This window comes from Marmota marmota, unplaced genomic scaffold (genome assembly GCF_001458135.2).
Source record: "Marmota marmota marmota unplaced genomic scaffold, marMar, whole genome shotgun sequence".
NCBI lineage: Eukaryota > Metazoa > Chordata > Mammalia > Rodentia > Sciuridae > Marmota > Marmota marmota.
Window position 1 is genome coordinate 5,367,960 of NW_026000242.1, and position 25,042 is coordinate 5,393,001.

Sequence of the window (25,042 nt, forward strand, 5' to 3'; positions counted from 1 at the left end):
GCATTTGTTTTTTAGGGATTGGCTAGCTTCACTTAGCATAATCTTCTCTAATGCCATCCATTTCCCTGCAAATGCCATGATCTTGTTATTTTTTAGTGCTGAGTAATATTCCAGTGTGTATAAATGCCACAGTTTTTTAATCCATTCATCTATTGAAGGGCATCTAGGTTGGTTCCACAGTCTAGCTATTGTGAATTGTGCTGCTATAAACATTGATCTGGCTGTGTCCCTGTAGTATGCTCTTTTTAGGTCTTTTGGGTATAGTCCGAGAAGGGGAATAGCTGGGTCAAATGGTGGTTCCATTCTCAGTTTTCCAAGGAATCTCCATACTGCTTTCCAAATTGGCTGCACCAATTTGCAGTCCCACCAGCAATGTATGAGTGTGCCTATCCCCCCCCCCCAATCCTTGCCAGCGCTTGTTGTTGTTTGACTTCATAATGGCTACCATTCTCACTGGAGTGAGATGGTATCTTAGAGTAGTTTTAATTTGCATTTCTCTGATTGCTAGAGATGATGAGCATTTTTTCATGTATTTGTTGATTAATATCCTCTTCTGAGAAGTGTCTGTTCAGGTCCTTGGACCATTTGTTGATTGGGTTATTTGTTTTTTGTTGTTTAGCTTTTAGAGTTCTTTGTATATCATAGAGATTAGAGCTCTATTTGATGTTTGAGGGGTAAAAATTTGTTTCCAGGATGTAGGCTCCCTATTCACCTCACATATTATTTCTCTTGCTGAGAAAAAACTTTTAGTTTGAATTCGTCCCATTTGTTGATTCTTGGTTTTAACTCTTGTGCTATAGGCGTCTTATTAAGGAATTTGGGGCCCGCTCCCACGTAATGAAGATTAGGGCCAACTTTATTGGCCTTAAACTTTCCATCCTCCCGTCTCAGTCACCTGAGATTGAGACAGTAGCTGGGAATACAGGCATATACCATTGTGACTGGCTAAAATTTTGAATTCTATCACCTTTTGTGATACTCCCCTTCCCATCTTTGTATCATCTGCAACACTGATCAGTGCTGATTATTTTGTCCTACTAGGTAATGTTTTGTCCTTAATGTTTTGTCCTATGGCATGATTCTACAACAGAGGTCCCCAAAATGGGGTTCGGGATTCTTAAAGATCCCTGAGGCCCTTTCAGAGGGTCTGTGAGATCAGAATTATTTTCCTAATAATATTAAAATGAACTTTTCACTCTTATTCTGTCATGAACAGACCTGGGTTTACCAGAGGTCAAATGATGTAACAGACTATCTGTAGAAACAATTACGAGAACCCAGTTGTCTTCTAGGAAGACAGAGATTAAAGACATTTTGCAAAAATGTAAAGCAAAACCACCCTTTCTCATTTTTTTTCCTTTTGGGAAGTAGAGTTACTCTTCTTAAAAAGTTATCTTAGTCCATTCAGCAGAATCCCTCTGACTAAACAATTTATAGGCAGAAATATATTTCTCACAGTTCTGAGGCTGGGAAATTCAAGACGAAGGTGTCAGCAGATTCAGTGTCTGGTGAGACAGGACAAGCAATTCCGCCTGTTTATCATCAAGGGCACCTTCTATGGGTCCTCATGTGGTAGGAGGGAAGAACAAGCTCCCCCAGCTTCATATATATATGAAGGATATTAATTCATAAGGTTGGAGCCTATGTGATTTTCTCCCTTGCAAAGGCCACACTTTTTAATCTTTCTTTCTTCTCTCTGTGCTGGCAAGGAAACTGAGGGCCTTTGGCCTGCTGGGCAAACACTCCACCACTGAGCTACACCCCTAGTCTGGGCCATTCCTCTTTTTTTTTTTTTTTGGTATCAGAGATTGAACCCAGCGGTGCCTAATCACTGAGCCACATCCCCAGCTCTTTTAATTTTTTTATTTAGAGACAGGGTCTCACTAGGTTGCTTACAGCCTTGCTAATTTGCTGAAACTGGCTTTGAACCTGTTATTTTTTGAACCTGTTATACACCACCTCTGTATTTTATTAGCCTCAGCCTCCCAAACTGCTGGGATTACAGGTGTGCACCACCACACCTGGCTGGGTCACACATCTTGATGGGGTTAAGTTTCAACACATGAATTTTGGATGGAACACCAACATGATCAGACCATAGCAAAATATCCATATTTTGTTAAAAAACAATATTAGTATACTATGAGTGTATTACTGTTTTTTAAAAGTAAATAATAAAACATTTGACATTTTCACATAATTTTAACTTCTAATGCAATAAATATTAATTGATATAACCTCTATAAACGAAAGTCCTTCAGAGACCTCAAGAATTTTTTAAAAAATTTATTTATTTATTTTAATTTGTTACACATGACAGCAGAATGCATTTCAATTCAGAGTACACATACACAGCACAATTTTTCAGGTCTCTGGTTGTTCACCATTCGTGTCTTCATACATGTACTTAGGAAAATGATGTCCGTCTCATTCCACTGCCTTTCCTACTCGGAGCCCCTCGCTTCCCCTCCCTCCCCTTTGCCCTCTCTACAGATCCTCCATTCCTCCCATGCCCCCCCATCCCCTTTATGGAACCTCAATAATTTTTAGGAGTGTAAGGGGGATCCTGAGACCACACAGTATAAGAACCAGGACACTAAGGCTTCTCCTGCAAGCTGGCAGCTAGTCCTTACTCTCTGATTGTCATAAATACTGTAAAAATTCTTTTCAGAAGTGGACACTCTCATTCTAAGACAGAAGCAGGGTGGTTGGGCAGACGCTGGAGATGTAAGACTGAGGTTCCAATCTTGGCTGCGCTACTAACTGGCTGTGTGATTCTAGACAAACTCTTGCCTTCTCTAGGAACCAGTTCCTGCATTTGTAAAATGAAAGGCTTTATGGGATGGACCTCTAAGGTCCACATTGGAGTTTTAAATAGGTAAAAACACTTCCACAAACCTCTGGGGGAGGAAGGAAGGGGCAGGAATTTGTTCTCTGTTTCACGGAAAAGGAAGTTAAGGTCCAGAGATGTTAAGAGAAAGGATTGCTCAAGGACACGTTCTGAGTCAGCATCAGATGCAAAAATAGAAGCCAAGGTCCGTCTTCTGGTCTAGGATTTGGTCCACTCAATGGATAATGTTAATAATAGTATTTGCATGTGTATAACATTTAAAAAATCCTTCTTTTGGGACAACTCTAAACTTAGAAAAGTTGGAAGGGACCGAACAAAAAACCTTCAGGAATTTCATACCATGGTAGCCAACTTTCAAGATGGCCGAGTGATCCTTACCTGCTGGTATTCTGGCCTCAGGTAGTCCCCGCCCACATTCAGTAGTGCTCACCTGTGTGAACACAACAGGACATCATGTGACTTTGAAACTGTGTCTTAAAAGCCATTGCAGCTTCTACCTCACTCTGTCTTAGATGGCTCTAGGGAAAGCCAGTCATGACAATGAGGACAATAGGTCCCCTGTGGGGAGTCACCTGAGGTGAGGAACTGAGGCACCCTGCCAGCCAGCAGCACCTTCCTGTATCCACGTGAAGTAATAGTGTGTGAAGGTCCTTGCAGATAGATTATGAGAGGCTGCCAAGTTGTTAGCGGCCTGACGTGCACAGGGGTGGGGTGGTGCAGTGTGGCAACTAGAAGATAATGGCATGAACAGTTCAGAGTAAAAAGCCTGTGCAGATCATCAGCAAACCGAAGCCATGGAGGAATTGATTTGTTGTAGCGAAGAAATCATTCCTGGAAGAGCAGCTTAAATTGGCATCATCAAAGTTTGGATAGTTTGTTGTCATTCCCTGAGGTCCACCAGTCCGCTGACAGCAACAAGTGATTTGAGTAGGGACGTGATGGGAGTCACCCCGTCTGTATCTGTTAGAACCTTGTTGATGGCACTAATCTTGGATCCTTCAAGAAACAAGATACTTTTGTTGTTTGCATTTTAGTATGCAGACACAGTTCTAGTGACTTTCACTTGGCCTTCATTCCAGGGAACAGAGAACCCATGTGGGGAGTCTACAAGTTGCTAAGTGTATCTGCTTGGATACCTACTATACTAGTCTGGTTTTTGTTACTACAATTAAGCATCTGAGGCTGGCTACTTTATAAAGAAAAGAGGTTTATTTTGACTTAAGGTTCTGCAGATACAAGGTTAAGAAGCCTCAGAATAAGCTTTCCTTTTTTTTTTTTTTTGAATACTCTAGGATTGAACTCAGGTCCTCTATCATCTGAGTCACTAGCTAGAGCCCTTTCTTCTTTTTTTTTTTCCTTCATTCCTCTTTTTTTTAATTGGTTGTTCAAAACATTTATCAAAGCTCTTGATATATCATTATTTCATTACATTTGATTCAAGTTTGGGTTATGAATCTCCCNATTGTGAATTGTGCTGCTATGAACATCAATGTAGCAGTATCCCTATAGTACGTAGAGCCCTTCTTATTTTAATTTGAGATAGGGTCTAAATAGCCCAGACTGGCCTCAAACTTTTGATCCTCCTGCCTCAGCCTCCTATGTTATTGGGATGACAGGTGTGCATACCACACACAGCCAGAACAAGCCTTTTGATCTTTTATTACTCAAAGAAGCTTCATTCTTTAATTTAGCTTTCTGAGTCTGTACTTCTGCCTTTAAACTTTCACAGTGATTTTCTGCTCCTCCATAAGGAGAGTACACTTGGTTCTGTCACAAACACACTGAGGACCTGTGGAGCCATCCTAGGCCCTGCTGACAGGTTTTAAGTCTTATATAATCTCATCAGCACTTCAGGTCTCACAGCATGAACCCCTTGAAGTCTGCCTGGGTGTGCACAACATGCAGATCTGGGTACTTTCCCAGCCTTCTTGGTGTAAATGTAAATGATTCTACTACCAGGAGTTTGAGACAGCTGAGTGTCTTTAGAGGCTGTGCTGTAGGAAAACCTCTGATGTCTATGAAACACTGAATGGTTCTGAGCATCTCTAGACACTGTCTCTGGAAGTAATGATGGCTCCCTTGCTGGCAGAGTCACAGGATGGTACAGAGCATCACGTGGCAAGAGATCTGGTCTCTCTCTCCTTATAAAGTCGCCAGGATTTACTCATGATAGCTTCATCCTAAAGACTTTAGCTAATGCTAATTACCTCCCAAGGAAACCTCTCTGAATACCCTAGTTGGGCTAAGGTTTTGCATCTTAATTCATGGTAGGAATTCAGTTTCAACCTGAGTTCTAGGTGACAAACTGTATTCACACCATAGCAGCTGCTGAGTATATTAAGCGGTAGTGTATATCCACTTATGCATTCTGTAACTGAGGAGATAATGACAGAAAGGATTCTGGGAACCATTAGGCTTGCTGTGAGATGGAGTCAACCCAAAATTCCATACACCATCTCACTTCCATCAATTTCTACTTTGACAATGACACCCAGTAGCATTTGGAATCTCTAGAGATTAGTATCAGTTCAGAGCCAAGTTTCAGTAATTCCTAGAACCTGGTCATTTCCCTTTCCCAATGCATATTCAGCCTGTGCAATAACCACAGATTTTGGGGAAAGGCTAAGAGGAATATTTAAAGTCTAACTTTTTGGTGGTCTAGCAAGTCCTTCCTCAGATGAGCCTAGTCTTCCCTTTACCCAATAGGCTTGGGGCTTAAGACCCATCTACAATGTGAGAATTAGTTAAAGGGCCCTGACTACTGTCAGAGTCAGACTTCTGTTTACCATTGCCAGACACCTATCACTTGTACAAATCACGTAAGACTCTAGTAGGCTGTTTCCATCCTAGGGGCACCATGATCAGTGAGACAAAACCATATTCTGAAGTCCAAACCACTCTGATGCCTGCTTTGGCTCTGTGGCCCATTAACTACACTACCGCTGTCTTGGTTACTTAGTGCCTCCACTAGGCTCCTGACACACCAATATCCTGTTGTTCCCTTTGCATTAATTCAGGAAGCCCATTTCGATTACTGCACTTCCTGTTCCTTGACTTGCCTTTCAAGAATAGTCACCACAGAGTGACTATTTAGGAGCACTGGAATTCTTCTCATCAAAGCATTTCTCAAACCTTGGTGAAGGGAGTATTCTTTGGACCCTACCAAAGAATATGGTTAGCTGGTTTCACATTACAAATCTACTCTAGTGCTCTGCATACCTTCCTTTTCAGTATTGGGAGTTGTTTTAGTCAGCTTCTATATCTCTGTGACCAAAATACTTGACAAGAGAAACTTAGAGGAGGGAAAGTTTATTTGGGGCTTATGGTTTCAGAGGTCTCAGTCCATAGATGACTGACTCCATTGCTCTGGGGCCAAGGTGAGGTAGCACGCATATCATGGGGGATAGACCCAGAGGAGGAAAGCTGCTCAACTCATGGTGAGTGTCAGGAATCTCAGAGAGAGCGAGAGAGAGACAAAGAAAGAAGAGCATGCCCCCAGTGACCCACTTCTTCCAGCCATGGCCCACCTGCCTACAGTTATCACCAGTTAGTCCATTCAAACTAGGATGGACTGATTTGGTTACAGCTCTCATAATTGAACCATTTCATCTCTGAATATTCTTGCACTAACATAGGAGCTTTTGGGGGACACCTCATATCTGAACCATAACTGGAGTTTTGACATCTCAGCTTCTTTTAGTGCAAGACATCTTTGGGTTTCATAGCCGATTTCTAAAGCCCTTCTCTCTTCACTTGTGCACATACGTGAAACCCAGGCTCTCTGCTTAGTGCACCTATTTTGCATTCTTTGATGAGATGGTCAGTCAGGTGTAGCCATAAGAAGAAACAGAAGAGAAGCTCAGGAAAACAAAGCTTATTATACTCACAGGTCCCAGAGGCAGGAGGCGGCAGGATCACATGGGAAAGATGGCAGGATGACAGGGTGACAGTAAACAGGTGGGAGGGAGAAGAATGGGTCTTTATAGGAGAATACACAGGAAAGGCAAGGGGGATAGACAGTTTGGAACTTGCTAGTTTGAATCATTTTGGTGGCTTCGGGTGACAGGGTGGCCCCTAGTTGGCTGGCACCTGGCCTGGGATAAGGCAGTGGCATTTTGGAGTGTAGGGGCCAGATAGAGTTGACTCTGGGCTGGTTTGCATGCATATCAAAGATCCACTCCAAGCTGGGCACCTTGCTATCTCTAAGAATTGCCTAGCCCAGGACGGGGCAGTCTCCCCACAGCCAGAAAAGTTTTTTAACATGTCAAAAAGTCATAACAGGGCTGTATTTCTAATACAGCACCCATATTAATGAATTCAGCCAAGGCCAAATTATATTCTTTCATCCATTCTCATACGGACTCCCTGGATTTATTTGTTTATTTATCTATTTATTTAATTTAATTTTTATTGTTATTTATTTTATTTTGTTTTATTTTTGGTATCAGGAATTGAACCCAGAGGTACTTAACCACTGAGCCACATTCCCACTCCCCTTTTTATTGTATATTTTGAGGCAGGGTCTGGCTAAGTTGCTTAGAGCCTCACTAAGTTGCTGAGGCTGGCTTCAAATTTGCATCCTCCTGCCTTAGCCTTCTGAGTTGCTGGGATTATAGGGGTACAACATTGCACCCAGGCTTCCCTGGATTTTCGTCAGTGTAAACAGGTATTTCAGGGATCTTGATGTAAGGTAAAGAGAATCATTTGCATTATACTTTTCAGCTAGTATAAAATTATGACAAAATAAAAAGGGAAATAATGCATACATTGACCAACTCTCAATGTTTTTGGTGTTGCCTTCTCATGGGTCACGCTGGGGTCCAAGGTAATGCTAGGTTCCAGGAAGACCAGCTGTCCCCCATAAGGCACTACCTCTAGGAAGGTCTTTACAGGTTCTGCAGTAAGGAAGACTAACCGCAGATAGAGAAAAAGGGTCACTTTTATTTTTCAAATTAATTAATTAATTAATTAATTAATTTTTTGGTGAAGTAGGATCAGCAATACTCAGGGTTAAAGATCTTCAGCTTCATCGGTATTTATTCCAATGTTCCCATCCTAAGATTTTGGGTCTCTTACCCAATTGCTGTGTTGTTGTTGTTGTTGTCATTATTATTATTATTATTATATTATCACAAAAGACCCTATTAGGTTGTAAGTTTTATTTGCACGAAAATTCAGTTCCTTTAAGGTTTGGGTTATCAGAAATCTTGACCCTGAAGTATAAAAGGTAAGAATTTCTTTTAGGGCAATAATTTAATTTTTTGGTCCCTTTCCCAGTTGGAGGATGGGAATTTAAATCTCTGAGCTCATCATTTTCTTTCTCCAAACTTTCCCCATACGTAGAAGCAACTGACATTTCTCATTATATTCCTATTTCTACCAAAATATTTCTATGGCAGCCAATGTTTGGTTACCCAAAATCTCTCCTTCCATAAACATTTATCACAGGGGACTACAGGTGAGAATTTAAGTAATCGTTTACCACAGAGATAAGCACTTATGCAGTTAAATTTAATCAGATTCAGAGAACAAGATCTGGAGTCTCATCCTTAAGAGTTTGCCCTGAAACCACAGCCAGTACCAGTAAATGTCTCCATCAGGGAAGCAGAACCACTCTGAACGATGAGATAAGGAATTTATTATAGGATAATACCTTACATAATTGTGGTAGGAACTGGGGAAGTGAAGGGCAGGAGAGCAGTCTGAGCATCAGAAAAGGAACCACCAATGTGGGAAGTCAAACACTTCTAGCCACTAACAGGGCACTACGATGGGAAAGCTCTGGAGGGTCTGTGTGGCCGCCACCTCCATGGGTCCATTACCAAGTATCTGGTGGTAGGTCTGGGGCCACTTGTGGACAACAGGGTCAACAACTTGAAAGTTTCTGGACACTAATCAGGGAGCACAGCTAGGAGATGCTCATCAATGCTTCTGTCATCTCATCTAACCACAATGACCTTCAGGGAATAATACTTGCTGCTTCATTTCTGCCTTCCAGATTATATGCAAATTCCTCTTTTGTCGAAGTCTAACCTGAAATCATTCAGGGGAGGGGGTTCTGGGAAACATAGTTCCACTTAACCAAATTCACTTTTACAAAGCACAATAATGGATCCTGGACTGTGAGAAAAACAACCTGTGAAAAACACTGAGGGATCTTCTTGTGGCTCATAAATGTGCTGGTTGGGTTTCCACGCTATTGTGGGAGAGGTTTCTGTCAAACCCTGTAATGATGTCAGTTCATTGCCCGCAGGTATAGAAGGAAATTGGGATGATTTTTAAATGGACTATCTGTTAGATGATTAAAAGGGATTAACATTAATTTTTATGTTTGATAATAGCATTGTGGAGAATGTCCACAGTGTAAGAGAATGTCATTATTAGAAGTTAATAAGCTTAGGCCTGGTACAGTGGTGCACACCTATAACCCCAGCTATTTGGGAGGCAGACGCCAGAGGATTACAAATTCAAGGCCAGCCTCAGCAACTTATGGAGGCCCTAAGCAAAAAGTAAGACCCTGCCTCAAAAAATAAAAAAAAAGCTGGGTTTGATTCCCCGGTACCCCTCCAAAAATAAATTATGTTTAAAAATTTAGGGATGAACTTTTGAATGAGATAGCGTTTGTTTATTGGCATTACCTAATAGTTTACCATGGCAAAATGTTAACAATTGTTGAATCTAGGTGGTAGATCTGCAAATTTCCACTTTTCTCTGAATTAAAAAAAAATAATAAACTAATAGGGAAAATAAATGCTTCTCCTCTGGGCCTGCTCCCCCATTGTCCCTAGAAGGATGGCCATGTTAATATTTTCATTCTCCTAGCCCCCAGTTGTAGCTCTGAGGCATTTATCACACCACACTGTATTTCTTTTTCTGGGCCTCTTTTCCCCTCTAAAATTTGCAGTCCCTAAAAGACAAAGATGCTCTCTTCAAGTCTAACTCCTCAGCACTTATTCCTGTACCTGCACAGTGCAGGTGACCCAGGTCAACTCCTTCAGTCAAGAACAGAAGAAAGTCACATTTAGGGAATTTTCTTCAGGGCTACCACCCATCCAGAGTGAAGTTTGGGGGTTTTCAATATTTGGTTTTGAATTTCAAAAGTAATATATGCAAAGTAAAATAATTTGGAATCAAAGTAAAAGATGAAATTACTATTTCATTCTAGTCATATATGTATTCTAATTAAAGTCAAGAGTTTACCCTGGGCTGGGTGCGGTAGTCTGTGGCTCTAATCCCAGCAGTTTGGGAGGCTGAGGCAGAAGGATCCTGAGTTCAAGATCAGCCTCAGCAATATAGTAAGGCCTTAAGCAACTCAGCCAGACCCTGTCTCTAAATAAAATATTAAAAAAACAAAACAAAACAAAACAAAAAAACAGACTGGGGATGTGGCTCAGTGGTTAAGCACCCCTGGGTTCAATCTCCAGTACAAAAAAAAAAAAAAGAAAAGAAAAGAGTTTTGCCTGTCTTTCTAGAGCTATTTCTATGCAGTTAGAAACACATAGGTGTATATGCACGCACACATACACACAGTGACTTCCTTTTTCTGAGATTGCTGAGGATTGAGCCCGGGCCCTCAGGCATGCTAAGCATATGCTTTACTACTGAGCTACACCCCAAGCTCCACCCTTTTACCCTAATAATGATATATCATAGAATCTACCCCATCAGTGCATACATAGATCTGCATCCTTCTCTGCACAGGCTACCTAGTAATCCAATATATGGATGTGCATTAGGTTATTTAATCAATAATTTGGGATGAGCATGAAGGTGGAGGAGCAGTTTCCACAAAATCAGTAGCCCAGACAAAAAGGGATTTGGCAACTCCAGTGATCAGAGGAGTATTTATAGCTCAGCCTTGAACTGTGAGTTTGAAGTCAGGGTAACCAGGTAAGGAAGGGACTTCACCCAATATCTCAGCTTCAACATCTTCAGACTTCCACTGTTCAAGGAAGAAAATAAGGAGCGAGGAGGAGAAAGATCCAAGAGTGAAATTGAGTCACACCAACCAACCAACACTAGACCCTGTGAGCCCCTGAGCTGTGTGCACTAGGATTCCCTCCCATGGCGTCAACATGGTCCCCTCATCCAGAAGCAGCGCACTTTCTGCGCACAGCCATGGCCTCCAGGGAACAAGCGAAAGTGATAAGAGCAAGGGCTGGGTTCATCTTGAAGGAGAAAGTCCCACTGGTTTCCCGGTGACAACAGAAAGTTACCCAAGCAAATGTCGATGAAATATCACTAATGTTTCTAGGGCAGGCTGGTGTCGTCACTGGTGCAGCCACCCCTTTCGCTTTCCTCATCATTTCTCAAGCACAAAAGCAGGCCCCTTTGGCCCTGGAGCCCTCCCTCCTTTCTGAGAGTCCTCATCCAGGCCAATTATCCAATCTCATCTCCTCTAGTTCCTAATACCCATCTGTGTCCCGCTCAGACTGTCACTGGGTTGATAAAAAGACGATGGACTCATGGAAGCTATAAAAATTGGCTGTAATGTTTTGATTGGCATGAGCTCATCAATGTTGATTTACCTTCACTGCCGTGTGAGATGTGTTTGTGACCCTGACTACTGATGACAGCAAGTTTCCTTGCAAACAAAGTAAATAGTAATGAGTTTATATGCACATTTTATAGAAATCTAAGGAGTGCTAATCCAACAAATACGTTTTGGAGGCAAAGTGAGAACTTAAGTTGGCAATTTCAAGGTGGGATTCTTGAAATAATGTAACATTGGGATTTCCTGTACTGCCAGGAAATCTCAATGTTCCATTATTTGAATGCTACTCAACATTTATTGGCTTTTTTTAGTATTTGAACATTTGCTATGGGTTACAGTCGTTTGCAAATACTTCAACAGAACAAATGCAGAGAGGAGATGAGAGTACTTGTACAATGAAGTGAAATCAGAAAGTGATCTAAAGTCTGAATTTTCAGAAGTGTTATCAATTTCAACAGTAAAACCAGAGTCAGGACATGCTTTGTAAAAGGAAATGAGCCTGCGTGAAGCAACATGTATGCTAATGCCCAACTTGATGCTTTTGTATGTATTTTTAGTAACTCAACTGATGTCAATGAAAATGAAAAAAATTCTTTTACATTGGGAGTATCTGTTGTGAAACAAAGATTAAGACTACTAGACAGGACCATTGCTGCTTTGTGTGTTTACATTTTTCATTTGAAGAATACTGTTTTAAGGGATGGGGATGTAGCTCAGGGAGTAGCAGAGCATGTGCTCATCATGCCGAACTGGGTGGGGTTGAACTAGTTTCAATGCCCAGTACACACCCTCCCCCAAAAGCCAACATTTTTGCCATGTCCCCCCTTTTTTTTCACTTTAAAAAAATATATTTTTTTAATTAAAAGATTGTTTGGGGCTGGGGATGTGGCTCAAGCGGTAGTGTGCTTGCCTGGCATGCGTGCGGCCCGGGTTCCATCCTCAGCACCACATACAAAGATGTTGGTCTGCCGGAAAAAAAAAAAAACTAAAAATAAATAAATAAATATTAAAATTCTCTCTCTCTCTCTTTTAAAAAATATAAAAAATTAAAAGATTGTATTGTATAAATGATATTTTGAAGTATATATACATTATGAAACAACTAAATCTACACGCTTTCAATATATACCATTTCTATATCAATTACAACTCCATGAAGCCGAAAACAAATATTTTAAAAATTATTTGTTTAATTTCTATTATGACAATTATTTTTTTAAAGATAGAAGAGAGAGAGAGAGAGAGAGAATATTTTTTAATATTTATTTTTCAGTTTTCAGTAGACACAACATCTTTATTTAATTTTATGTGGTGCTGAGGATGGAAACCAGCACCCCACGAATGCCAGGCGAGCACGTTACCGCTTGAGCCACATCCCCAGCCCCAATTATGACAATTATTATGGAACAATTTCTATGGTTCAAGTAATAATTTTAATAGCCAATACTTATGGAGGGATTCCTTTAGTATACCTTTCACACAAACCCCAAGATGTAGACATTTTTATTGTGTCCATACTCCAGATGAAAAGAAAGAACTGTAGTAACTAATTCCACATCATAGAGCCCGTAAGTGGTGGGCCTGGAACTTGGTCCCAGGCGGTCTGGCTTTGGTATTTGAGCTCCGAGGCCTGTCTCCAAAACAGGCTTTCTTTCTGATATCTGTAATGCTAGGGATTGAGTTATCAAAGCAAGGTGTGAGATCAGCCACTGGGGAATGGCACAAATGTGTACACAAAATGTTGTGGGTGTTTCTCATTAGAGTGCTTATTTCACTGGAAGTGTTGACTAGAACCCAGATGTCTCAACAGAAGTCCTGCTTACTGTAAAAACAGAAACAAAACAAAAAAACTAATAGTTTGGATACTCTGCCATAGATCTCTTTATGCATATTTGTAAATAAATTACGTACAGGTAAATAATGTCGAGTAGGATCCTATTATTTTCCACCTTAAATTTGCTTTTACAATCAGTCCAGTGTCTCAAGTTAAGCCCATCCCTTCCTTGCCACTAAATAAGCCATGGGGGTATTTGAGTAAACTTTATTTCACTGGAGATTTAACACAGAGGGGCTTTTACCACTGTGTCATGTCCCCAGCTCTTTCTTTCTTTTTAAAAATATTTTTCAGCTGTAGATGGACACAATACCTTTATGTTTTTTATTTATTTTTAATCAAACTCAGTGCCTCAGACATGATAGGCAAGCACTCTACCACTGAGCCACAACTGCAGCCCTTAGCTCTTTTTATTTTTTTATTTTGAGACAGAGTCCACTAATTTGCTTAGGGCCTCCCTAAGTTGCTGAGGCTGGCCTTGAACTTGGGGTCCTCCTGCCTCAGCCCCTGAAGTCACTGGGATTATAAGCATGCACCACCGTGCCCGGCTTTTTGCTGTGCCTTTCAAGCTTACCTAATTTGGGTCCTCTCACTTTTCCACCCCCAGTTGGCTTCACTCTCCCACCACTTTCCAGCAACATCAGCCTTCTTTCAGTTCCTCAGATTCACCACACCCTGTCTTGACCCCAGGTCTTTGTCCCTGTTCTTCACTGTGCTCAGAGCACCCTTCTCCAATGGCTTTTCTGGTTAACCCTTACCCACCTTTAAATTAAATGTGAGCTCCTCTTACAGGCTTTTCTTAGACCACCCTCCTCCCTGCTGCTGCCATCAAATATAAATTAGGTTCCCAGCCTGCTCTGCCATCTTTTCTATTCCTTCATGGTCCTTATCACTGTTTGTAGTTATATAATTACTCATGTACACACCGGTTTGATGACTATTGCTCTCACTACATTGTAAGGGCAAGGAGCGTGTCTGCTTTTTTTTTTTTTTTTTTAAACCACTGTGTTGTCTGTACTCTTAGACTGATGTTTGGTACAAAATTGGCCCTCACTAAGCACTGGCGATAGATACTGTAACCATCGGGAAATTAAGTTCAGCACAATTGTTCTTAGTGAATATGTGACAGCTTTCAGGATCACCAAGTTTTTTGTATTGCTCACAAACTTCTTCCAGAATTCTACCTGAAGTCAGCATTGTCATTTATTGTTTCTGAAATCTACCTTTCTTTTTCACAGGTCTATTTAAATCTGAAACTGATCCTCAATGGTTGGGGATGGAGGGAAGATATGCAGAGGAAACCTAAGAGGTGTGGCCGCCCAAGACAGTGTATGGACCTTATTTGTTTTAGTTTGGGGTAAAAATAAAGAGAGAACATCACATTTATTTCTATAGACATTAAGAAGACAGGAAGAGAACATTACAAAAACTTTATATCGATTTAAAAAAATTTTTTGGTACTGCAGAGTGAACACAGGAGTGCTCTACTACTGAGGTCTAATTTAATATTTTGAGACAGGGTTCCTCTAAGTTGTCAAGGCTGGGCTTGAACTTGAGGGACCTCCTGCTTCAACTTCCCAAGTGGGTGGGATTACCAGTGTGCATCACCACATCCAGTTATATCAATGAAAATTTAACAACTTAGATGAAATGGACAAATACCTTGAAAAGTGGAAATGACCATACTGACTTATGATGAAATATCTTAATAGTCCTATATCAATTAAACTATTTATTTTAGTAAATAGCTATTTGAGATTTGTAATTGAAAAATCTTCCCTTAAGGCCCAGATGGATTCATCATTAAAAAAAATAGTTTTAACAAATTGAACCAAAAGCTACATGTAAAAAGGATCATATATGACATTTCAAAGTGGGTTTAACCTAGGAACACAAGATTGGTTTAACATTTGAAAATCAGTTAATGCAATTCACCTTGTTAATACAATCAAGGGGGAAACTATATGATTATCTCAACAGATGCATAAAAAGCATTTAACAAAAATCAAAACCAAAATTTACCAAAAAAAAAAGAAAAGAAAGAAAGAAACCCAAACTCTACCTAAGACTTTTTTTCCGTTATTCATTCTGTAGCATTACTTCCGTGCTTTCCATGGTGCATCAAGTTTCTTTCTCCGTGGTCAACCAAAAAGTGTCAACTCTCAGTCTTAAATAGCAATTCAAGGTCCTAACGGGCTTAGCACTGTTCTAGGAACTGAGAATGCACTTGTGGATGAGCAGACGTGGTCCTTACCTTGCAGAATTCATGTTCTTGGAAATGGACTTAATTTTACTAAGGGTTCCAGGAAGATTCCTTTCACTTTCATCCTACCCATTCCACTTTCAATAAACTGGTGTGTGAAATCTTCTCCCCTTTCTTTCCCAAATACTCCAAATTTCTTACAGATTAGAGTGAATAATGAGTACACCTACAAATTCTTTTGGTAATTTATCTAGACTCCTGGAAAATACTGAGGCTCATTTATTATCTTGGGGTATCTTGGGCACATTTTGAAGCAGGTACTGGGAATTGAGCCCAGGGGTCTTTACCACTGAGCTATATCCACAGCCTCTTTTTTTCTTTTTAATATATTTAGTTGTAGATGACCAAAATACCTTTTTTTTTTTTTTGGTGCTGGGGAATCTAACCCAGTGCCTCATGCGTGCTAGGCAAGCACTGTACCACTGAGCCACAACCCCAACCCTTGAGCCACAACCCTGGCCATAATCCTGGCCCTACAGCCTCTTTTTTTATTATTATTTTTCATTTTGAGACAGGATTCACTGAATTTCTGAGGGTCTCGCTAAGTTGCTGAGGCTAGCCTTGAACTTGCAATCCTCCTGTCTCAGCCTCCTGAGTCACTGGGACTACAAGTGTGGGCCACTGTACTGGCCTTAAGTTCACATTTAATTTCATTCTCTTTAGTGGATCACTAAACAGGAGTTTTCAATATTAGTTATTTCAAGATTGTATAATCATCACTGCAATCTAAATTTAGAACATTTTTAAGGGCACACTTAAAGAAATCCTGTACTTATCAGTAGTCAATCCAAAACACTTATAAAATGTCTTTATGATTGTCCTTAGCTGTTTTTCTCCCCACTTCCACCCGACAAACCCAATTTAGGGTTTCACTCATGCTTGGTAAGTGCTGTACCACTAAGCTGCGTCTCCAGCTCTTCTTAGCTGGTTTTCTGAAGTCTCAGTTTGAAGAAGGCTGCAGCTTCCCTAGAATGCGCCTATGACTTGCGCATACATTCTCTGATACTTACCTTTGAATTTGCCCTTCTGTTTGCCTCTCTTTGCTTGCAGGATTACCTTGAATGGACCACTCTCCCCTAATCAGGTAGCAGGCTGCCTACTCAGAGCTCCAGCTCCTGGCTGGGGGGAGACAATTGGGCTCTGCTTGTCCTAAGGGAGCTCTTTTCTTCTACACTTTTCAGTTAAATGAGCCAATAAATTCCCTTTAAGCCACTTTGAGTTGGATTTTTGGTTAAAGTGATATGGCACCCTACTTAGGATTCATTTGTCCTTTGTGTGTGTGTGTGTGTGTGTGTGTGGTTCTGGGGGCAGAACCCAGACCTTATGCACGCCAAGCAAGCACCCTACTACTAAGCTACCCCTGCAACCTACTTGACAATTTCAAGATAGCTTTAATGAGTTTTACCATATGCCATGTGATCCATCCAATTAAACTGTACATACAAAATGACTTTTAGTTTATTTACAGTTGTGTAAACATCACCACGATAAATTTTATAACATTTTCACAACCCCCTGAGAAAACCATCTGCCTGTTAGCATCACTCTCCATTTCTACCCACGTTGGACCATGTTGGACTCATGACTTCCAGAACTATAAGATAATAAAGTTGTATTGTTTTAAGTCACTACAATAGCAAGAGGAAATAAATAGTGCTTATTTGACATTTGCATATCTTTTTTTGAGAAATGCCTATACAAATATTTGCCTGTTTTACAATTGGATTATGTTACCTTTTTATTGTTGAGGTATTAGAGTACTTTATATATTCTGGATGTAAGCTCTTTATTATATATATGATTAGCAAATATTTTCCACATTCCTTAAGTTGTTTTTCACTTTTTTGACATGTCTTTAGAAGAACAAAGTATGTAATTCTGATGAAGATCAATTTATTCCTTTTTATTTTGTTGTTTGTGCTTTTGATGTCATATCTAAGAAGGCTTTCCCTGACATAAATAATAAAGATTTATTCCTATGCTCTATTCTAAGAAGTTTATAGTTTTAGCCACAGTGCACACCTGCAATCCCAGCAACTTGGGACACGAGGCACAAGGATCTTAAGTTCCAGGCAAGCCTCAGCAACTTAGTAAAATCCTATCTCAAAATAAAAAGTAAAAAGTACTGGGGATGTAGCTCAGTGGTAAAGTGTCCCTGAGTTCAATCCCCAGTACCAAAAACAACAACAAAAAAAGAATTTATAATTTAAACTTTTACATTTAGTGCTATAATTCAGTTTAGTTAATTTTTGTATTTAGTGTAAGGAAGGGGTCCAACTTCATTCTTTTGCTTGTGGATTTTTTACTTGTCCTAGCATTCTTTATTCAAAAGACTCTTCTTTCCACATTGAATTATCTTAGAACCCTTGTTGAAAGTCAATTGACCTTAAAGATAATAGTTTATTTATTTATTTATTTATTTTTAATTTTTATTTATTTTTATTGTTTAATTTTCGGCGGTTTATTTCTGGATTCTCTGATAGTTCCATTGATCTATATATCCATTCTTATGCCAGTATCACAGTCTTCATTACTGTAGCCACTTATTATTTTTTTTTAAACAGAGAGAGAGAAGAGAGAATTTTTTTTTTTTGAGAGAGAGAGAGAGAATTTTAATATTTATTTTTTAGTTCTCGGCGGACACAACATCTTTGTTTGTATGTGGTGCTGAGGATCAAACCCGGGCCGCACACATGCCAGGCGAGCACGCTACCACTTGAGCCACATCCCCAGCCCCAAACNTATATATATATATATATATATATATATATATATATATATATATATATATACAATTTTTATATTTTGCTCTTCTTACTTAACAATTGAAATAAAAGCATTTTCCCATGGTACTATAACTATAAAACATCTTTCCATGGTCACATTAGTGTTCTACTTTGGGACTACTTTGTAACTGATTTAACCAGAATATTAAATAATACTCATATTACTCCATATTTAGATAATACTTTTACTTAAATAAGAGCATTTTTTCATATATAAGTTGTTCCCATCTTTCTCAATCTTATAAAAACACCACATCATTGTGACTAAACTTTACACCTATTTTGCACAACGTTCTTAGGACAATTTAACAGGAATAGAATTGATATGTATCATCTGATCAGTTCCCTAAAATCCATATTGATTAGTATCACCACCATCAGGCACAGGGACAGCCACTGCACTGCATGCTCATCATCACTGTTCTTGGTTGGTTTGTGTTTTTTTTTCTTTTTTTAACTTTTGCAAGTTTTGTAGGTGAATATGGTACCTGGGTTTTTTATATTTGCATTTCTTTTGTTATTAGTGAAGTTGAACATTTTCCCACGTGTCTTTTAGCCTGATATATTTCCTCTTTTGTGAACTGTTCAAGTTCATTTATTTTTTTTTCTTTAGGTGAGTCCTTGATGGATTCTGACTGACTGCTCCACATTCCTAGCTCTCCTATCCGTCCCCAACTCAGCTCATGTGGCTATTTTCTTGAAACATATGGAAAGAGGCTTTCTGAATAAAGTGGACAATAAAGAATATATATAGGGGCTGGGGATGTGGCTCAAGTGGTAGCGCTTGCCTGGCATGCGTGCGGCCCGGGTTCGATCCTAAGCACCACATACAAACAAAGATGTTGTGTCCACCGATAACTAAAAAATAAATATTAAAAAAAATTCTCTCTCTCTCTCTCTCCCTCTCTCACTCTCTCTTTAAAAAAAATAAATAAAATAAAGAATATATAGATAACTGGAGAGGGGCTTTTCTTCAGATAAGGGAGGGATGAATAAATGAGATCAAGGGTAAAGCCATTCACTTCTGAAAGGAATAGTAGCCCTCTCTGACCTGCTGTAATAGCCAGAAAAGTTGAAAAATACAGTCCTCAGTAGATACAGCACTATAATCTTAAGAATTTTCATACTTAAAAATCAAGTTCCCCATGTCTTATATAGAACCTTGAAATCCTCAAGATGATGATAAAGATCTAAGTGATAAGCGGGGCTCAGTGTGTGCCTGTAATCACAGCTACTCAGGAGGTTGGGGCTGAAAGCTTGAGTATTCAAAGCCAACCTGAGCAGCTTAGTGGGTCCCTGTCTCAAAACAAAACTTTCTTAAAAAGGGCTGGAAACTGGGCACAGTGGTGCATACTTGTAATACCAGTGGCTTAGGAGGCTGAAGCAGGAGGATCATAAGTTCAAAGCCAGCCTCAGCCACTTAGCAAGGCCCTAGGTAACTTAGTGAGTCCCTGTCTCACTCAGTAATTAAGCTGGGGATGTGGCTCAGTAATTAAGCTCCTTGGGTTCAATTCCTGGTTCAAAAGAAAGAGAAAGAAAAGGCGGGCTGGGAGTGTATTTCTGTGGTAGAGTTCTTGTTTAGCAAGTGTGAGGCCCTGGGCTCAATCTAGTACTGCCAAAAAAAAAAAAAAAAAACCCAAAAAACAAAAAAACTAACTGGTCTTATATTTGGAAAAGACTTCAAGAAAAGGATGGATCACACAAATGAGAAACCATGATCTATTTATGTCCAAGACAGGAAAAGAAAGACTAAATTTAAAATGTCTTAAGATAGATATGAGTTAGATATTAACAAGGACTATCTGTCTTTCAGAAATGTGAATCTCTGGAACAAATCATTATAAACATCTATACATGCTTCTTCAGTTATTTTTCAGGAGAAAATGGATAATTCTTTGATAACTCTGTGTCTTTAGTAGGCATGTCCTAAATGAGAATAGGATGGACTTACTAATTTGGATTCTAATCGGACCATGTAAAGTGATGAAGTTGAAAAGTATGACCTCACAGGACTGTGACGTCATCACATCATCTAGCAACTTTTGAATCAGACAGGCTTCTTAGCATGCAGGGGCGCTGGGCATGACTGGGAATCCCACAGAGGTCAAGCTACAAATTGTAGGTAAGGGGGGGAATACCAGACCGGAACCTGACATTTCATACTGCTTCCCTAACAGATCCTTTTCACAGAAACAAGAACTGAAATGCCGCCTGAACAGGCATGCAAAACAGGTCGATATTTCAGTCTGAATCATGAGCAGGGACCATAGTGGGCCATCTGAAACTGAGGGGCAGAAGAAAACCAAACACCAGGGCATGAGCTGTATGTGACAAAGAATTGAAACTGTCCGGGCAACGGGACGGTTCCAAGCACTATCTATGCTGGCAGCAGGGCCAGGAAGCAGAATTTTGCTTCTGGGTTAGAGCCTGTAACAGTGACACAATCATTCTCTCTCTCTGTCCTCTTCCCCAGGATTCCTTCTGTCCTCTTGCCTGCAACAGGACTGTGGAACAGTGGGACAGCGTCTCAGCAGTGCTTCGCCTCTCACTGCAGCGCTGCCGTGTCACCTGGTGCTCATCTTCTCCCAGCTCCCAGCCTAGGGTCACAACAGACTGCTTCATTGCCACTCAGCACTGTGCCTGAGTGGCCAGCCACGTCGTCTGTACCCTGGAGTGTTTACGCACTCAGTAGCCCAGCGATGCCAGGATCTGCCAACGTGCCTCGGGTTTATTCTGCTTTCTTTGGCTGTTAAGAACTGGATATTTCTTGTTAAACAAACCACAGAAGGTGCTGATAGAATTCCCATGGTGCCCTCTCAAAGTACTTTTCCTGTCTTTTTCCTTTCAAGTCATTTTCCTTTCTTTCTACTGCTCTTGCTCATCTCACCTTCTGGAAAACCCTTCCTAACCCTGACCAAGACCTACTCACTCAGGTTCCTGTCCACCTCTCCTATCATCATCAGAAAAAAATTTCATTCAGGCTCCAGCTGCCTCCTAACCAGGGAAGCTGAAGGAATATTTAAAACAAGTGAACTCATTTTAATGTTAGCTTAAGTTACGCAAATGTCATTAGTACATAGTAGGCTCTGAATGTATTTAACTTATTTGAAATGAAATGCAGAAGCACTATGTGCACTTGAGAGCCAAGGAAAATTTAACTTTTAAATTATTTATGCACATGTAATTATCAAAATCTCCAACTCTTAATTTAGACAGACCCCAATTTAGACCTAAGTTTAATTACCGGTTGTGACCTTGGAAAACTCACTTCACTTCTCTGAACTGCCTTATCTATAAAATGAAAATCATAATAACATGTCCCACAGGGCTTTTGAGAAGATTAAATGTGATACTGTATGTAAATGAGCCATGTGCTCATACTGAACGGTTATAGGCTCAACTGCATCATTCTGACTGTATGGACGTATCTGTCATATCTTCTCTCTGTGCACCTCTGATTTTTGACCATGATTTTTATGAGGCAGGGGGTGCCAGAATGACCCTCTGTGGGAGTGGATTTCCCTAGCTGACTGATGTCACATGCGTACACCCAAGAGAGTTCAGATACAACCCCATGGTATTGGGGTAGATTCAAGAAAAGGGTTCAGATCATTGAATTTGAGACATAAGATTAATACCTGTGTAATGAACAAACAATGCTATACCAGGCTCTGATACATAGTTGCTAACTTTTGGAAACATTATTTATTTATTCATTCATTTGCCCAAACATTTTCTGAAAAATCTCTTATGTCTCAGGCTATGATGGGGTTGTAGCTCAGTAGCAGAGCACTTGCCTGGCACATGTGAGGCACTGGGTTCAGTCCTCAACCCCACATAAAAATAAATAAAACAAAAGGTATTGTGTCCATCTACAACTAAAAATATTTTTTAAAAAATACCATGTTCCTTTCCATATACAAATGATGAGACAAATTGGACTCATTCACTGGAAAACACTTCAATTCAATGATGTAAGGGAACATTGTGCTTTATTACAACAGAATTAGAACCACCAGCATCCAGAGAGGAAGAACATCCTGAAGCCGCCACCGTTTCTGCCTCCCTCAGGTTTCCCATCTTTGTAGTTCCTCTCTGGCCCAAGCACAGATTTAAAAACTGCTGCTGTTAGATGAAACAGATTAGAATTCCCCCCAAAATATTTACTAAATAAAAGAGAGAACAAGAGAACATTTTTGAAAGCACTCTGAAACAATGCTATGACTTTGGAAAATTATTTGACAGTATCTACTAAGACAGACCAAATCATGCATACCCCTTAGGAACTAGCAATTTTAGAAGAAGTATGTCTAATGTGCTTTTTTCTGTATGTGTTAGAATGTTAATAATAGCACTGTTTGTTAAAGCCAAACACTGGAAACAGCCTCAGTGTCCATATGCAATAGGAAGAATAAGTTAGAGCATCTTCACCCAGTGGAGTACCACATGGTACAAGAACAAACAAACTAGAACTACTTGCAATAGAAGTGTGAGCTCACCAATGAAACGTTGAGTGAAGGAATCCAGACACAAAAGAGGATCCCCTCGATGAATCCATGTATCTCATGTTCTAAAACAGTCAAAACAATTCGATGGTGTTTAAAATTAAGTTGGTGATTGTTGTTGGAGCTAATGACTGAAGGGTGCACAGAGACTCTTGGGGAGCCAGTAATGTTCTGTTTCTTTGATATTGTTTACACGAGTGAAAATTCACTGGGTGTACGCTTGTGATTTGTGTTCTTTATGTACAGTACACTTCAATAAAGGTTTTTTTAGAAAATAATTAAAACAAACTGATTTCCTGATCATTCTATAACTAACTTGCTCATGAGTTAGGTTTGAATAATCTACAGTCCATTCTCAGAGACTGCACAAATGCCCAGGCATTTTGCATATGTTCCTATTTTCTCAGTCCCTTGAATACCTGCTAGGAGCAGGTGTGGTGTTACTTCCTACCACACAAGAGCTAATGTCTAGACAGCTCTGAGCCCTTTCTTGGTGGACTAGCTCACTACTTCCCTGGGTCTTTCCAGGTCTTATCTACTAACCGAGGGATTTTTCCATCCCCAGAAGATTGGTAGAATGCAGGTGAATGTTTATATCCAGTGAACAAGCATATCTTTTGGGTAAGATCTCAACCCTTATATCTAAGGGGTTCTTTGTTCCTAATGTAAGCTCAATAATAAAATAATGCTTAAACAAAACATTAATTCATTCAAAGCCAGAAATTTATCGAGGCTATAAGCAACTCAACGAGACCCTTTCTCAAAATAAAAAATAAGAAGGACTAGGGATGTGGCTCAGTGGTTAAGCACTTCTGGGTTCAATCCTTGGTACCAAAACAATAAACAAACAAAAACAAAACAATAATTCTTATATCCATACCATAAGTTCTCCACCCCTTTTCAACATGAGGTTCCATGAGAGCAGGAATTTTATTTTATTTACTTCTTTATTTTATGTCACTCATGGCTGCTATAGCCCCAGCACCTAGAATAGTTCCTGATACATAATAGGCACTCAATAAAAATTTCTCGAATAAAACAAATATATTCAAAGAGAAGCAGCATAGCACAGAGAAGGAGAGAGTCTGTCATAGAATAAAATTGCTTTGGTTCAAATCCAAGCTCTTCCACTTATAAACATCAGACAAGTTATTTAATTTACCCATACCTTAGTTTCCTTACATATAAACTGGAGATGGTACTAGCATCTTTGGGTTACTATGAAATTTAAAGAACACTTGTAAAGGTAATACGTACAATTTTTTGGTAACCTCTGTGTCAAAAGTGGCATAACTCTTAAGGAAAATTAAGTTCTCCTGATCATTTATGGGGCATACAATAGTATAAGTAATAAAAAAAAAGTTAATAAAAACAAATAAATGGAATGGAGAAAACTTGTTTTAAAAATGGGATTCTTTATATATATGTGTGTGTGTGTGTGTGTGTGTGTGTGTGTATTAGTTGTAAATGGACTAATACCTTTATTTTATATATTTAATTTTATGTGGTGCTGAGGATTGAACCCAGTGCCTCACAGTGCTAGGCAAGCACCCTATCATTGAGCTACAACCCCAGTCCAAAAAATTTTTTAAATTATTAAAATTTAAGATCCCAGGAAAATTTTCTGTAGGTATACATGAGCTTATTCTAAAATTTACATGGGAAAGCAAAGGAACTGGGATGGTTAAAATAATTCTGAAAAATAAAAATAAAATTGAAGAAATCACTCTGAGACTCACTGTGAAACTATGGTAATCAAGATAGTACATAGTGAGAGACACACAGATCAATAATTAATGCATCCAGGTTGGGGAACCCACAAATAGGAATAAATCCCCACAGGAAGAGACCCCCACAAACAGGAATAAACCCCCATAAACCCCCCCTTTTGGTTAAAGGGCAAAAGAAATAAGGAAGAGTAACCTTTCAACAAAGGTCCTGGAGAAACTGGGCGTCCATATGCAAAAGTGGGTGGGGGAATACTTGACGTAAGCCTATCTTATACAAAGATATATCCAAATGGATTGTGAATTTAAATGTATAATGTGAAAAAAGTCAATCACTGTATCATTTCATTTATATGGCATTCTCAAAATGACAACTATAGAGATTGAAAAGTGGTTAGTGTTTGTGAGGGGATACGGATGGTGGTGTGTGTGTATGTGTGTTGCTCACAAATATAAAAGAGAACACAAGTGTGTTTTGTTGTGGTGATAGTACATTTCCTTATCATAATTGTAATGGGTTTACAAATCTATACACAGTTTAAAATTGTCCCAAATCACATGTATACACGTATACAAGTGAAT

General features: G+C 39.6%; 1 long non-coding RNA gene and 1 other non-coding gene across 2 annotated transcripts in view; both read left to right on the forward strand.

Annotated features, from left to right (window-relative positions):
• LOC125613913 overlaps nucleotides 1–22,988 on the forward strand; it is a 26,342-nt gene extending 3,354 nt beyond the window's left edge. Inside the window, exons 2-3 of the long non-coding RNA XR_007344490.1 lie at nucleotides 14,418–14,488; nucleotides 20,702–22,988. This is a non-coding gene — a long non-coding RNA (uncharacterized LOC125613913). The remainder of the gene's footprint in view (nucleotides 1–14,417; nucleotides 14,489–20,701) is intronic.
• On the forward strand, nucleotides 9,007–9,108 carry LOC125614012. The gene has a single exon (XR_007344655.1). It is a non-coding gene; the product is annotated as a small nucleolar RNA U13 (small nucleolar RNA).
• Nucleotides 22,989–25,042: the final 2,054 nt, after the last annotated feature.